The sequence below is a fragment of the Toxorhynchites rutilus genome, chromosome 2 (genome assembly GCF_029784135.1).
Source record: "Toxorhynchites rutilus septentrionalis strain SRP chromosome 2, ASM2978413v1, whole genome shotgun sequence".
NCBI lineage: Eukaryota > Metazoa > Arthropoda > Insecta > Diptera > Culicidae > Toxorhynchites > Toxorhynchites rutilus.
This window is the reverse complement of record NC_073745.1, coordinates 168,707,175-168,723,446: the sequence shown is the minus strand read 5'-3', so window position 1 is coordinate 168,723,446 and position 16,272 is coordinate 168,707,175. Positions and strand designations below refer to the sequence as shown.

Below are 16,272 nucleotides of genomic sequence, written 5' to 3'. Positions count from 1 at the left end.
ATTTTTTAGTTACGTCATCTGAGTCGTTGAAGTAAACAATGTGTTCTTATTTTTTATTTTTCGTGCTTTGTAAGTTTGTGCGTTGATAATATAGTTGATTATATTTAACACCATGAATAATTTGATAAAACATTTATCCACAAAGAACATAATTCTCGGTTTTTCGGAAAACGAAAGAATCTCTTTTTAGGCCCGATAATGTCATTTTCATAATTTATACACCCGCTCACAGCGCATTGAACCATTTTCGATTTTTCATTTAAGGGAACATTTACGCGTAAGTCGGAAAACAAAATATAACTGGCGACTGTTTACACTGACAATTCGGATGACGTCATCAAAAAAAAAAGTCACAGGAGGGTTGTGTCCGAGACACGACCGCATAGTTGACGTAGGATTCCGTTGGGCTATATGTTGATTTTGGATACGTTTGAAGAATTACATCGTTAAACTCTTTGATAATGATTTGATGGCCCTGAAAAGGGCAATTTTGTTTGATTGTTGGATATTGTTAGTTCACTCCACCAGTGTTTACCGAGTAGTGATGACAGAAAGATGGTAAACAGTCGTTGGATGGTGCGTATCAGATAAAAGATACCGAAGTGGAACGAGATATGATGAAAACCGCCCTCTGTGATCCTAGACGAGATGCCTCCTATGGTATGTATGGATGAAATATGAAAAAAACTCACTAATGGAATATAAAATAGTTACCAATACCGAACACAATTATAATTTTTTCTCGTCAGTAAAAACATGTTACTTCAATATAGAGAAAACATATTTGAAATGGGAAAGGTAATTTTCTTTTATAACTTTCACTTTCTGAGTGTTTATTCAACCCAATGCGGATTTTAATTGGACTAACAGCACCTAATACTATATGTAGAGCATATGGGAAATCACTTTTTCTAATATTTTTTCACTTTTCAAATTTTTCTCGCCGTATGAACTTTCCTTGGGTCAAAATAAACACAACAAAACAGACAGCTTAAACCAAACGACCCGTTCTCGAGCGAGAACACACCTTGGTTTTTATTTATGAAATATGAAATAAATCGTTCCATATATCAAGTCATTTTTAACACAACTGCTACCATATACAATTTTACACTTACACTTGTGCTAAATTTTTCACAATACACGATCGGCCATTGATATGAAATTTAACGAAGCAACCAACATTAAAGTTCCAAATTTAAATTTTATTTGCTAGAATTAATCGTATCACTCACCTTACTTGCAATATAGAAATGCTCCCAACTTGCATATATTTGCAAAGCCGATTTCCCCTGGGCAGCTTGGTTTTGATGTCTCTGTTAGGGAACACATTTCGGTAGGAACAAAAGCTCCCCCTACTTTCATGTATTTACAATGTCGATTTCCCACAGGCAGTATGATTTTGATGTCTCTGTTAGGGAATACATCTCGGTAGGAGCAAAAGTTACGCCTACTTTCATGTATTTGCAATGTGGATTTCCCCCAGGCAGCTTGATTTCGATGTCTCTGTTAGGGAATACATCTCGGTAGGAGCAAAAGTTCCGCCTACTTTCATGTATTTGCAATGTGGATTTCCCCCAGGCAGCTTGATTTCGATGTTTCTGTTAGGGAATACATCTCGATAGGAGCAAAAGTTCCGCCTACTTTCATGTATTTGCAATGTGGATTTCCTCCAGGCAGCTTTATTTTGATGTCTCTGTTAGGGACCCGCCGCATGTATAGTCAATTTCGACCAATCAGAAGTGGGTATTTCCGTTAAGATAAGGGTTGAGATTTTTCAATTGTTCGATAGTTAGTTACATGACATATATTATTTTCTTCAATATAGAAAATTGTTATGGAGTACCGAAATCGATTGATGCAAAAATTTCATCAATCCATCATTAAATGACTGAGCAATAAGCGTTTGAAATTGGACAATTTTCACGATGTGCTCGATTTTCGATTTTCAATTTGTACCCCAATATGTTCCCGAAAGACGTAATCCTACGTCAAAAAATGTTTACTCGCTAAAGAACTAGCTTTGTCTCTGTAAGCCGTGTTATTTGTTGAGTATGAAATGGAATCAGAAGCATAGTTCATTCGAGTTTTGTCGCGTCATGCGTTCGGACGTTATTCTGTCTGTGATTAAGAATACATACAGACCATTGCAAAGCGTTTTGTTCACAGCGTAATTCTCGGCAGAGAAAAGTAAAATACAATCAGCAATAGTGAAATCAGTGATTAGAACATAAAAAAATAATCGGAAGAAGTTTGAAAGAAAAACGTGTACAAGCGACGCCATCTTGGCGGAACGAAAAAATAAAGATGGAGGATAATAAACGGAAATCACCCGATATTTCGAGTATACCGAATCTATCGAATATGAACAATTCTCAAGACGAAATTGACCGGAATATGGACGAAGCAACAGGTTCACAAGCTCAAGGGAAAATCACGCAGGTGACTAACGCGACCCCCAGTAAGAAAGCTGTATCACCAGGAACGAAAACACAAAACGAATTGAAGAATATAACCTACAACAGAATCAGTGTTTGGATTTCGATCAAAATCGAATGATACACAATGTGTCATGCAAGTAACCTCTCACGAACATATAACCAAATATGAGAGGACCATTCAGATACTTGTATGAATGACAGTAATCACTTGTGTAACATTATATGATTAAACCAAGAGAGGAACGAAGACTGTTGTTTGCATATTCGAGCTGTATTAAACAGCGCAAACCATTTTCGAAGCCTGCATACAAGTTTGAACCGCATATATCGTCCCGCTCTACTATAGCGAAACCCACTGCACAGACAAGTGCAAATCAATAAATTATACAAGAAAAATTACGTCATCATTCGGTCACCATTTGCGGAGAGCAACGAATGGGAAAAGAGAGCGGTGTTGCCAGTAAAACTTTGCGGTCTATATGAATATACCAGGTGTATGGCACGATTATTGCTATCTCACTCTACCTACCGTCATCGCATATCTCACTATCCCTCTGCTGTAAAAGTTCATCATCGACATCACGATATGTCAGATGGTGGTAAATTGGTAATTCGCGATGGTGTCTGGTGGCGACTTCAAATTAGGGCCATAATTTGTGTCCCAAACTCGTTAGTGTAATCTCTATCAGATTAGTAGACACGAAGTCGATTTTTAAATTTTATAATTTGAATGAAAATTTTCACATCATGTTATTTAATTACTTGAAACACGTATTTCTGACTTTCATTCAACCATATGGCTATACAATTCCAAAATTGTTGTTGAATTTTTTCATTATAATATAAAATTGTCTTCATAAACAATTATCACATGAGACTTTTTCACAACTGCAAACAAAAATGTTTTTAATTCAAATAGAATACTAATTTCATATGGAAAAGCTAATTCTCATTCATAATTTTAGTTTTGAAAACGTTCATTTCGACTGCAAATCAGCTATTTGTTGACGCTCCCCTAAACTAGTAAACGAAGCACAATGCCGCCAACGCGGATCGCTGTTTTGAAGAAAATAAATGCTTTTGACGTTTGAGATGTTAGCATCAAAAACAGGAAGTGGATTATATCTATGGTATAACCGCAAGGGTGACGTAGGACTATCGTTGATTTAGAGATCATTTGTTTGAAGTTGAATCTAAATTCATTCTGAATGAATGAATATTTGGGGGACTTCGAAAACGAGAGCGTTACGTTGGAGGCACAAGGTTTTATGCATCCAATATTGGATACGGAAATATCCTACTGATGGGGAACAATAATCTTCAGTAGCTATCCTGTTAATTGCGATTGATTGAAAATCACAAAACCAAATGTATTTGGTCACAGTGTTACATGGATAGAAAACATTCAAATAAACTTTTTCACATGAATGTAATTTTAAATTCCCAGAGGAACTGGCAGATTATTTTCAGTAACGATTAGATATTACCACATTTTCCTCGATACTGGAAGCCCACCAGTGGTTAATGCTAACTTGATAACCATCAGTTAATAGCACTTGATTGAGACATATTTGGTCACAATGTTACATGGATAGAAAACATTCAATTAAACTCTTTCACATGAATGTATTTTTAAATTCCCAGAGGAACTGGCAGATTATTTTCCGGATCTTTCTCAATGCTGAATGGCATCCAAACGGAAAGAATTCCGTGCGTGTATGTGTGTATGTAGCGGCTACTTCGATGGTCACCTTCTCTTCTCCTGAAGGATCGGCTTCTCTGTGCTCCCTCACAGTTTCAAACAAACTGCTTGCGTTTCAGGGCAGATCTCGATCCTTCGCCGTCGAGCACCCTCAGCAACGATGTTGTCTTGTCGATGTCCTCACGAAAAATGAATGCATCTCACCACCAGAATATCGCTTAAGTATGCTTTTTGTGCGTGATTGAATCGAGAGAAGGCGTGGTTTACGATGGCAATTTGGAAGGCAAACTAGAGGGGAATGAACTCTCTGAGCTCGGAACTTTCGGCGACTGAGCAATAATCGATTGCGGGCGCATACAATATTGGATACGGAAATATCCTACTGATGGGGAAGAACAATCTTCTGAAGCTATCCTGTTAATTGCGAATGATTGAAAAACCACAAAACCAAATGTATTTGATCACAGTGTTACATGGAAAGAAAACATTCAAATAAACTCTTCAACATGAATATATTTTGAAAATTCCCAAAGGAACTGGCAGATTATTTTCAGTAACGATTAGATATTTCCACATTTTCCTCGATACTGGAAGCCCACCAGTGGTTAATGCCAACTCGATAACCACCTGTTAATAGCACTTGATTGAAACATATTTGGTCACAGTGTTACATGGATAGAAAACATTCAATTAAACTCTTTCACATGAATATATTTTGAAAATTCCCAGAGAAACTGGCAGATTATTTTCAGTAACGATTAGTTATTTCCACATTTTCCTCGATACTGGAAGCCCACCAGTGGTTAATACCAACTCGATAACCACCTGTTAATAGCACTTGATTGAAACATATTTGGTCACAGTGTTACATGGATAGAAAACATTCAATTAAACTCTTTCACATGAATATATTTTGAAAATTCCCAAAGGAACTGGCAGATTATTTTCCAGCAATGATTAGATCTTTCCGGAACTTTCTCGATGCTGAATGGCATCCTAACGGAAAGAGTTCTGCGCGTGTATGTGTCGATCCTTTGGCCGTCCACCTCCTCCAGCACGTTAGGCAACGATGTTGTCTTGTCGATGTCCTCACGAAAAATGAATGTGTCTCACTTTCTTTCTTTCTTTGTTTTTAAGAGGCTTTAAACTTTGCAGTTCATTCGCCTCTTGCCCAGTGAAGAGCCACAATAAAACCAGCCCAGAGGGGACTGGCGAAAGGGAAACCAAAAAAATCACTCATCAGATCTGTCCGCTCGACCCTCGGTTAAAGAAGAAGGTAGGAAGAGATCCCATGCTTCATAAGATATTTAATATATGCTGTAAAGAAAAGTAAATATTTACTGATCCGAGGACCAAAGCAGTAACGAAGCACAAGTGACCCAGCGAAAGGCGTGTTCCAAAAACAAAAAAACAAAAAGGCCCTTCTCAGGAGGATAGGAAGGAAAGGAGTGGAAAGGATTTGGGTGGGATTAGTGGAGTGGAAGGGGGTGGGAGTGGTATGGGAAGGAAAGAGGGGTGGGGTGAAATGAAATGAAATACAGTTTGAATAGATAATAAAATATAGTGGTTTTGAATTTAATGGTATATAGTAGAGCTGAAAAATGGAGAGGTTTATTTAATGAATTTATCCTCCTTGGTGAGTGTGGCTGTAGGAATAGGAAGTTGATTAAAGTATAATGTAATGGATAGAAGATAGATATGGGTATGAAAGTATATATTATATTATTTGTTATTTATTATTATTGAATGCGTGTATATACATGTATGAATTCCTTCCTTCCGACCCGTACATACATGTGTATACACACATAAACACGCATACATGACTGTGAGGTGGCGAACTTTAATAAGCAATTTCCAAGGTATTTAGTATTTCGATTTAGATTTTACCAAAGAAGTCGGTTTCTTTCAGAAACGCAATTAAATTGGTTTCTTGGGTCTCGTCTCTACTGAGGATATCTCGGAGACTCTGACCTATGTTGTGTCGGACTCGAGCATCTTTGGTATGTTGACATTCAAGTAAAAGATGGCTAACGGAAACCGGAGCTTCGTTGCAAGCACATTGGGGTTTTTCGGCTCTGCAGAACAAGTGTGAGTGGGCGAAGTTAGTGTGCCCAATTCGAAGACGGGTAAGGACTTGCCTTTCCCTACTATTGAGACGGTCCTCCCAAGGGAGAGTGGAATTTTTAATTATATGAAGATGAGTGGGACGGCTGTTTATCCAACCTATGTCCCAACTTTCACGGACTTGCTGTTTTACCCAGCGGACAATGTCAGATGGAGGACAGGGCATGTCTGGGGGTTCTATTTTGCTGCCCTTGCCGGCCAGTATGTCGGCGGCTGTATTTCCGCGGATTCCTGAGTGACCAGGAACCCAGCAGAAGGAGATGTTTTTATTTGAAGCAGACTCTTCTGTTTGCTTAATCCATGGGTGTTTGCTGTTTCCACTTAGAAGATCGTGGAGACAGCTAGCTGAGTCTGAGAATATTGTGGTAGGAAGAAAATCATGGGTGCATTCTTGGGTAGCTATTAAAAGGGCGAAAGCTTCCGCACTGAAGATGGAGCATTGCGGTGGAAGAGAAAAGCTACCAGTGTATCTACTCTCAAAGATTCCACATCCAACTCCATCGGCACTGACTGAACCATCTGTGTATACCTGGTGGTTGATTTGAAAATTGGATGTAACGAGGTTATTGAAGCAGGCTTTGACTTTTGGAGAAGGGTCTCCCGCCCGAACTGCCTTGAGAAGTTCAAGGTTAATGTTCGGCGGTTTGACGTTCCAATTTCTTCCCGTCGCAGATGAACGTTCACATATATCTGGAAGATCTTTGTTCGTGAGATTTTTGAACCATGTTTTAGCCCTATGTATTAATGGGACATTGTGGTCGCTTTCGGGGAGTGACAAGTGACGGATGGCTTATGAGTGATGGCTTTTGTTACCAGGTGGGTGAAGGGAAGCGCCAATTGCGAGCCGAATTGCTTTATTGTAAATTGGTTGGATGGTGTTTAACACCCTGTCCCCTCCACGGCTGAAGGTGCCTATTCCGTAAAGGATTTGTGGGACCAACCAAACATTTACAACATTTAGCAGCGTCTTTCTATGGCCAGAGGCTAGGTTGCCTGCGATAGCCTTGATGATGTTTGTGTCTCATCACCAGAATATCGCTTAAGTATCCTTTTTGTGTGTGACTGAATCGAGAGAAGGTGTGGTTTACGATGGCAATTTGGAAGGCAAACTAGAGGGGAATGAACTCTCTGAGCTCGAATCTTTCGGCGACTGAGCAATAATCGATTGCGGGCGCATACAATATTGGATACGGAAATATCCTACTGATGGGGAAGAATAATCTTCTGAAGCTATCCTGTTAATTGCGATTGATTGAAAAACCACAAAACCAAATGTATTTGATCACAGTGTTACATGGAAAGAAAACATTCAAATAAACTCTTTAACATGAATATATTTTGAAAATTCCCAAAGGAACTGGCAGATTATTTTCAGTAACGATTAGATATTTCCACATTTTCCTCGATACTGGAAGCCCACCAGTGGTTAATGCCAACTCGATAACCACCTGTTAATAGCACTTGATTGAAACATATTTGGTCACAGTGTTACATGGATAGAAAACATTCAATTAAATTCTTTCACATGAATATATTTTGAAAATTCCCAAAGGAACTGGCAGATTATTTTCAGTAAGGATTAGATATTTCCACATTTTCCTCGATACTGGAAGCCCACCAGTGGTTAATGCCAACCCGATAACCACCTGTTAATAGCACTTGATTGAAATATATTTGGTCACAGTGTTACATGGATAGAAAACATTCAATTAAACTCTTTCACATGAATATATTTTGAAAATTCCCAAAGGAACTGGCAGATTATTTTCCAGCAATGATTAGATCTTTCCGGAACTTTCTCGATGCTGAATGGCATCCTAACGGAAAGAGTTCTGCGCGTGTATGTGTCGATCCTTTGGCCGTCCACCTCCTCCAGCACGTTAGGCAACGATGTTGTCTTGTCGATGTCCTCACGAAAAATGAATGTGTCTCACCACCAGAATATCGCTTAAGTATGCTTTTTGTGTGTGATTGAATCGAGAGAAGGTGTGGTTTACGATGGCAATTTGGAAGGCAAACTAGAGGGGAATGAACTCTCTGAGCTCGGAACTTTCGGCGACTGAGCAATAATCGATTGCGGGCGCATACAATATTGGATACGGAAATATCCTACTGATGGGGAAGAATAATCTTCTGAAGCTATCCTGTTGATTGCGATTGATTGAAAAACCACAAAACCAAATGTATTTGGTCACAGTGTTACATGGATAGAAAACATTCAATTAAACTCTTTCACATGAATATATTTTGAAAATTCCCAAAGGAGCTGGCAGATTATTTTCAGTAACGATTAGATATTTCCACATTTTCCTCGATACTGGAAGCCCACCAGTGGTTAATGCCAACTCGATAACCATCTGTTAATAGCACTTGATTGAAATATATTTGGTCACAGTGTTACATGGATAGAAAACATTCAATTAAACTCTTTCACATGAATATATTTTGAAAATTCCCAAAGGAACTGGCAGATTATTTTCCAGCAATGATTAGATCTTTCCGGAACTTTCTCGATGCTGAATGGCATCCTAACGGAAAGAGTTCTGCGCGTGTATGTGTCGATCCTTTGGCCGTCCACCTCCTCCAGCACGTTAGGCAACGATGTTGTCTTGTCGATGTCCTCACGAAAAATGAATGTGTCTCACCACCAGAATATCGCTTAAGTATGCTTTTTGTGTGTGATTGAATCGAGAGAAGGTGTGGTTTACGATGGCAATTTGGAAGGCAAACTAGAGGGGAATGAACTCTCTGAGCTCGGAACTTTCGGCGACTGAGCAATAATCGATTGCGGGCGCATACAATATTGGATACGGAAATATCCTACTAATGGGGAAGAATAATCTTCTGAAGCTATCCTGTTAATTGCGATTGATTGAAAAACCACAAAACCAAATGTATTTGATCACAGTGTTACATGAAAAGAAAACATTCAAATAAACTATTTAACATGAATATATTTCGAAAATTCCCAAAGGAACTGGCAGATTATTTTCAGTAACGATTAGATATTTCCACATTTTCCTCGATACTGGAAGCCCACCAGTGGTTAATGCCAACTCGATAACCACCTGTTAATAGCACTTGATTGAAACATATTTGGTCACAGTGTAACATGGATAGAAAACATTCAATTAAACTCTTTCACATGAATGTATTTTTAAATTCCCAGAGGAACTGGCAGATTATTTTCCGGATCTTTCTCGTTGCTGAATGGCATCCAAACGGAAAGAATTCCGCGCGTGTATGTGTTTGTGTGTTTGTGTAGCGGCTGCTTCGAGATCTTCCCGGGGAACCGTTTGTGGCATCACTCTCCTCCTGATGGATTCATGTCTAGCCTAAGGTGCACAAACAGGCTCTTGGTGACACCGTTCATCAGCGCTTTCATGATAAACGAAGAGCTTCACCACAACAGCGACAACATGCTCCAATTGCTGTTCAATTAGAACTGAGTAGATTTCCGAGCGGCGCTCGCTTATATACCGATTGGTGATTTCAATAGCCTGTTTTGAAAGCAATTTTAAGACTATTGAAACAAGTTTTTGGATCAAAAAGTAACAAGTATAGAACGCGTAAACATTTTATCTTTCGAATGAAGTGTTTATCATACCATTTCGTTCAGTTGTTAAGGAGCTATTAACGCTCAAAATCTCGGTCTCTGGCGTAACGCTTTCGTTTTCGAAACTTTGATTTTACACCCCGGTATAGAAATGAAAGAAGTAGTCCTACGTCAAAAACAAAAAGGCCCTTCTCAGGAGGATAGGAAGGAAAGGAGTGGAAAGGATTTGGGTGGGATTAGTGGAGTGGCAGGGGGTGGGAGTGGTATGGGAAGGAAAGAGGGGTGGAGTGGGTGTGGGGTGGGGTGAAATGAAATGAAATACAGTTTGAATAGATAATAAAATATAGTGGTTTTGAATTTAATGGTATATAGTAGAGCTGAAAAATGGAGAGGTTTATTTAATGAATTTATCCTCCTTGGTGAGTGTGGCTGTAGGAATAGGAAGTTGATTAAAGTATAATGTAATGGATAGAAGATAGATATGGGTATGAAAGTATATATTATATTATTTGTTATTTATTATTATTGAATGCGTGTATATACATGTATGAATTCCTTCCTTCCGACCCGTACATACATGTGTATACACACATAAACACGCATACATGACTGTGAAGTGGCGAACTTTAATAAGCAATTTCCAAGGTATTTAGTATTTCGATTCAGATTTTACCAAAGAAGTCGGTTTCTTTCAGAAACGCAATTAAATTGGTTTCTTGGGTCTCGTCTCTACTGAGGATATCTCGGAGACTCTGACCTATGTTGTGTCGGACTCGAGCATCTTTGGTATGTTGACATTCAAGTAAAAGATGGCTAACGGAAACCGGAGCTTCGTTGCAAGCACATTGGGGTTTTTCGGCTCTGCAGAACAAGTGTGAGTGGGCGAAGTTAGTGTGCCCAATTCGAAGACGGGTAAGGACTTGCCTTTCCCTACTATTGAGACGGTCCTCCCAAGGGAGAGTGGAATTTTTAATTATATGAAGATGAGTGGGACGGCTGTTTATCCAACCTATGTCCCAACTTTCACGGACTTGCTGTTTTACCCAGCGGACAATGTCAGATGGAGGACAGGGCATGTCTGGGGGTTCTATTTTGCTGCCCTTGCCGGCCAGTATGTCGGCGGCTGTATTTCCGCGGATTCCTGAGTGACCAGGAACCCAGCAGAAGGAGATGTTTTTATTTGAAGCAGACTCTTCTGTTTGCTTAATCCATGGGTGTTTGCTGTTTCCAATTAGAAGATCGTGGAGACAGCTAGCTGAGTCTGAGAATATTGTGGTAGGAAGAAAATCATGGGTGCATTCTTGGGTAGCTATTAAAAGGGCGAAAGCTTCCGCACTGAAGATGGAGCATTGCGGTGGAAGAGAAAAGCTACCAGTGTATCTACTCTCAAAGATTCCACATCCAACTCCATCGGCACTGACTGAACCATCTGTGTATACCTGGTGGTTGATTTGAAAATTGGATGTAACGAGGTTATTGAAGCAGGCTTTGACTTTTGGAGAAGAGTCTCCCGCCCGAACTGCCTTGAGAAGTTCAAGGTTAATGTTCGGCGGTTTGACGTTCCAATTTCTTCCCGTCGCAGATGAACGTTCACATATATCGGGAAGATCTTTGTTCGTGAGATTTTTGAACCATGTTTTAGCCCTATGTATTAATGGGACATTGTGGTCGCTTTCGGGGAGTGACAAGTGACGGATGGCTTATGAGTGATGGCTTTTGTTACCAGGTGGGTGAAGGGAAGCGCCAATTGCGAGCCGAATTGCTTTATTGTAAATTGGTTGGATGGTGTTTAACACCCTGTCCCCTCCACGGCTGAAGGTGCCTATTCCGTAAAGGATTTGTGGGACCAACCAAACATTTACAACATTTAGCAGCGTCTTTCTATGGCCAGAGGCTAGGTTGCCTGCGATAGCCTTGATGATGTTTGTGTCTCATCACCAGAATATCGCTTAAGTATGCTTTTTGTGTGTGACTGAATCGAGAGAAGGTGTGGTTTACGATGGCAATTTGGAAGGCAAACTAGAGGGGAATGAACTCTCTGAGCTCGAATCTTTCGGCGACTGAGCAATAATCGATTGCGGGCGCATACAATATTGGATACGGAAATATCCTACTGATGGGGAAGAATAATCTTCTGAAGCTATCCTGTTAATTGCGATTGATTGAAAAACCACAAAACCAAATGTATTTGATCACAGTGTTACATGGAAAGAAAACATTCAAATAAACTCTTTAACATGAATATATTTTGAAAATTCCCAAAGGAACTGGCAGATTATTTTCAGTAAGGATTAGATATTTCCACATTTTCCTCGATACTGGAAGCCCACCAGTGGTTAATGCCAACCCGATAACCACCTGTTAATAGCACTTGATTGAAACATATTTGGTCACAGTGATACATGGATAGAAAACATTCAATTAAACTCTTTCACATGAATATATTTTGAAAATTCCCAGAGGAACTGGCAGATTATTTTCAGTAACGATTAGTTATTTCCACATTTTCCTCGATACTGGAAGCCCACCAGTGGTTAATACCAACTCGATAACCACCTGTTAATAGCACTTGATTGAAACATATTTGGTCACAGTGTTACATGGATAGAAAACATTCATTTAAACTCTTTCACATGAATATATTTTGAAAATTCCCAAAGGAACTGGCAGATTATTTTCAGTAACGATTAGATATTTCCACATTTTCCTCGATACTGGAAGCCCACCAGTGGTTAATGCCAACTCGATAACCATCTGTTAATAGCACTTGATTGAAATATATTTGGTCACAGTGTTACATGGATAGAAAACATTCAATTAAACTCTTTCACATGAATATATTTTGAAAATTCCCAAAGGAACTGGCAGATTATTTTCCAGCAATGATTAGATCTTTCCGGATCTTTCTCGATGCTGAATGGCATCCTAACGGAAAGAGTTCTGCGCGTGTATGTGTCGATCCTTTGCCGTCCACCTCCTCCAGCACGTTAGGCAACGATGTTGTCTTGTCGATGTCCTCACGAAAAATGAATGTGTCTCACCACCAGAATATCGCTTAAGTATGCTTTTTGTGTGTGATTGAATCGAGAGAAGGTGTGGTTTACGATGGCAATTTGGAAGGCAAACTAGAGGGGAATGAACTCTCTGAGCTCGGAACTTTCGGCGACTGAGCAATAATCGATTGCGGGCGCATACAATATTGGATACGGAAATATCCTACTGATGGGGAAGAATAATCTTCTGAAGCTATCCTGTTAATTGCGATTGATTGAAAAACCACAAAACCAAATGTATTTGGTCACAGTGTTACATGGATAGAAAACATTCAATTAAACTCTTTCACATGAATATATTTTGAAAATTCCCAAAGGAACTGGCAGATTATTTTCAGTAACGATTAGATATTTCCACATTTTCCTCGATACTGGAAGCCCACCAGTGGTTAATGCCAACTCGATAACCATCTGTTAATAGCACTTGATTGAAATATATTTGGTCACAGTGTTACATGGATAGAAAACATTCAATTAAACTCTTTCACATGAATATATTTTGAAAATTCCCAAAGGAACTGGCAGATTATTTTCCAGCAATGATTAGATCTTTCCGGAACTTTCTCGATGCTGAATGGCATCCTAACGGAAAGAGTTCTGCGCGTGTATGTGTCGATCCTTTGGCCGTCCACCTCCTCCAGCACGTTAGGCAACGATGTTGTCTTGTCGATGTCCTCACGAAAAATGAATGTGTCTCACCACCAGAATATCGCTTAAGTATGCTTTTTGTGTGTGATTGAATCGAGAGAAGGTGTGGTTTACGATGGCAATTTGGAAGGCAAACTAGAGGGGAATGAACTCTCTGAGCTCGGAACTTTCGGCGACTGAGCAATAATCGATTGCGGGCGCATACAATATTGGATACGGAAATATCCTACTAATGGGGAAGAATAATCTTCTGAAGCTATCCTGTTAATTGCGATTGATTGAAAAACCACAAAACCAAATGTATTTGATCACAGTGTTACATGGAAAGAAAACATTCAAATAAACTCTTTAACATGAATATATTTTGAAAATTCCCAAAGGAACTGGCAGATTATTTTCAGTAACGATTAGATATTTCCACATTTTCCTCGATACTGGAAGCCCACCAGTGGTTAATGCCAACTCGATAACCACCTGTTAATAGCACTTGATTGAAACATATTTGGTCACAGTGTAACATGGATAGAAAACATTCAATTAAACTCTTTCACATGAATATATTTTGAAAATTCCCAGAGGAACTGGCAGATTATTTTCAGTAACGATTAGTTATTTCCACATTTTCCTCGATACTGGAAGCCCACCAGTGGTTAATGCCAACTCGATAACCACCTGTTAATAGCACTTGATTGAAACATATTTGGCCACAGTGTAACATGGATAGAAAACATTCAATTAAACTCTTTCACATGAATGTATTTTTAAATTCCCAAAGGAACTGGCAGATTATTTTCCGGATCTTTCTCGATGCTGAATGGCATCCAAACGGAAAGAATTCCGCGCGTGTATGTGTGTGTGTGTTTGTGTAGCGGCTGCTTCGAGATCTTCCCGGGGAACCGTTTGTGGCATCACTCTCCTCCTGATGGATTCATGTCTAGCCTAAGGTGCACAAACAGGCTCTTGGTGACACCGTTCATCAGCGCTTTCATGATAAACGAAGAGGTTCACCACAACAGCGACAACATGCTCCAATCGCTGTTCAATTAGAACTGAGTAGATTTCCGAGCGGCGCTCGCTTATATACCGATTGGTGATTTCAATAGCCTGTTTTGAAAGCAATTTTAAGACTATTGAAACAAGTTTTTGGATCAAAAAGTAACAAGTATAGAACGCGTAGACATTTTATCTTTCGAATGAAGTGTTTATCATACCATTTCGTTCAGTTGTTAAGGAGCTATTAACGCTCAAAATCTCGGTCTCTGGCGTAACGCTTTCGTTTTCGAAACTTTGATTTTACACCCCGGTATAGAAATGAAAGACGTAGTCCTACGTCAAAACATGGCGGGTGTCATACAGCTGGAATATACACATTCAAGGGACAGCGGCGATAAAAATGGAAAATATGATCTGTCTATCCTTCCCTTAGCCTCTATCGAGCTAAATAATCATATAGTTTGGACTCTCTGAGACTTAAAAATCAGGATGTGCTACATTAGCGGAATATGAATCGTTCGCTATGCGTAGTCCGTACGATCCTGCTGTTTCATGATGTATGGAAAAGTCGATATGCATATGTTAGAGACAAAGAAGAAAATTAACTTTTTGCACCGAAAACGTGTATGATGGTTTTGTTTGTGCGTCGGTGTATCATGAAGTGCGAACCGATGCAATGTTGTCTCGTTCTCTTTTGTGTCGTGATTTTCAGCACGTAACAACCTGAGACGAGACATGACAATAGAGGGCCGATTCCGGACCACTTTTTCTGTCAAACTCGGACCACTCACAACTCGGCTTCTGATTGGTTGATGAGGAAAATAATTGTCAAAGATAAATATACAAGAAGATTCTTCGGCATAAGCTTCGAGTGACCGGTCGTGTGCTGTGGGCGTCTCCGTTGAAGCATTGTTTTCGGTTGCCGTTGGCTGTTATTTTTTTTTGTCGCCCGCGTGTGCTTTTTTCGCGCGTTTTCGAGCTGTTCGGGATGTCGTGGAACGCGGTGTGAACTCGGAGTTGGTGAGAGGGGCAGAGTCGTCAAAGCCTGGCGGGGCCAGCCGGCTTTCAGTTTTCGCCGATTTGTCGCCATCGCGGTCGAGGTCGAACGTCGGTGCTCAGTTGCACGCACACGGTGCCAGCGCGATTCGCTGTTCACTTGCAGCAGTGTGAGGGAGAGCATCACTTCTTGGTGGTGTGTGATGGTGCCGAGCGCTCGGGCGCTCCGATTGAGGGGCGGGCAGCGGTTGCCGGTTCGTCGGCGCTGGGTGCATTGTGGTGAGTAGAGTTAGATAAGATGTAGGATTTTTTTTTTATTTTTATTTTTTTTTTTTATTATTGTTATTGAAACGAAGTGTTGGATTATGGGTGCCGGTTGCAGAGTGGCGGGGGGAGGGGGGGGGTCTCCAGATGTGGAGGTCTCTGATGATGACTCCCCTCTGGTTGGAAGGACAAATAAAGGAACAGCGAAGACGCTTGGACGCGTTCCTGCATCAGAGGATGTTTCGTCCGGGGACGAGTCTGCTAGCTCTGGCGGGCCCCCCTCTGGGGGACCTGCAAGTATCTCCTCTCCAAACCCCCTCGCTCCTGCCCCGGCTCAGATTTCGCCTCCCCATCCTGTTGTCCCCGATCCCCTTCGGTCCTCGTCATCTCCTTCTCCTGTTGTCTTCTCTCCACGTGTCGGGGTCTGTCCTGAGGATGCGCCTGGAGCTGGTCCGTGGGTTGTTTTCTTCAGGCCTGGGCCAAGCGGAGGGG

The 16,272-nt window shown here is 40.4% G+C and overlaps 1 protein-coding gene across 3 annotated transcripts in view; it reads left to right on the top strand.

Moving 5' to 3' along the window:
• LOC129764660 (uncharacterized) overlaps nt 1-16,272 on the top strand; it is a 65,467-nt gene that overhangs the window by 2,117 nt on the left and 47,078 nt on the right. Inside the window, exons 1-2 of one of the 3 annotated variants that reach the window (XM_055763977.1) lie at nt 18-69; nt 265-660. The gene's annotated coding sequence lies outside the window, so the exon portion shown is untranslated. The other 2 variants (XM_055763976.1, XM_055763975.1) reach the window with 2 other exon arrangements.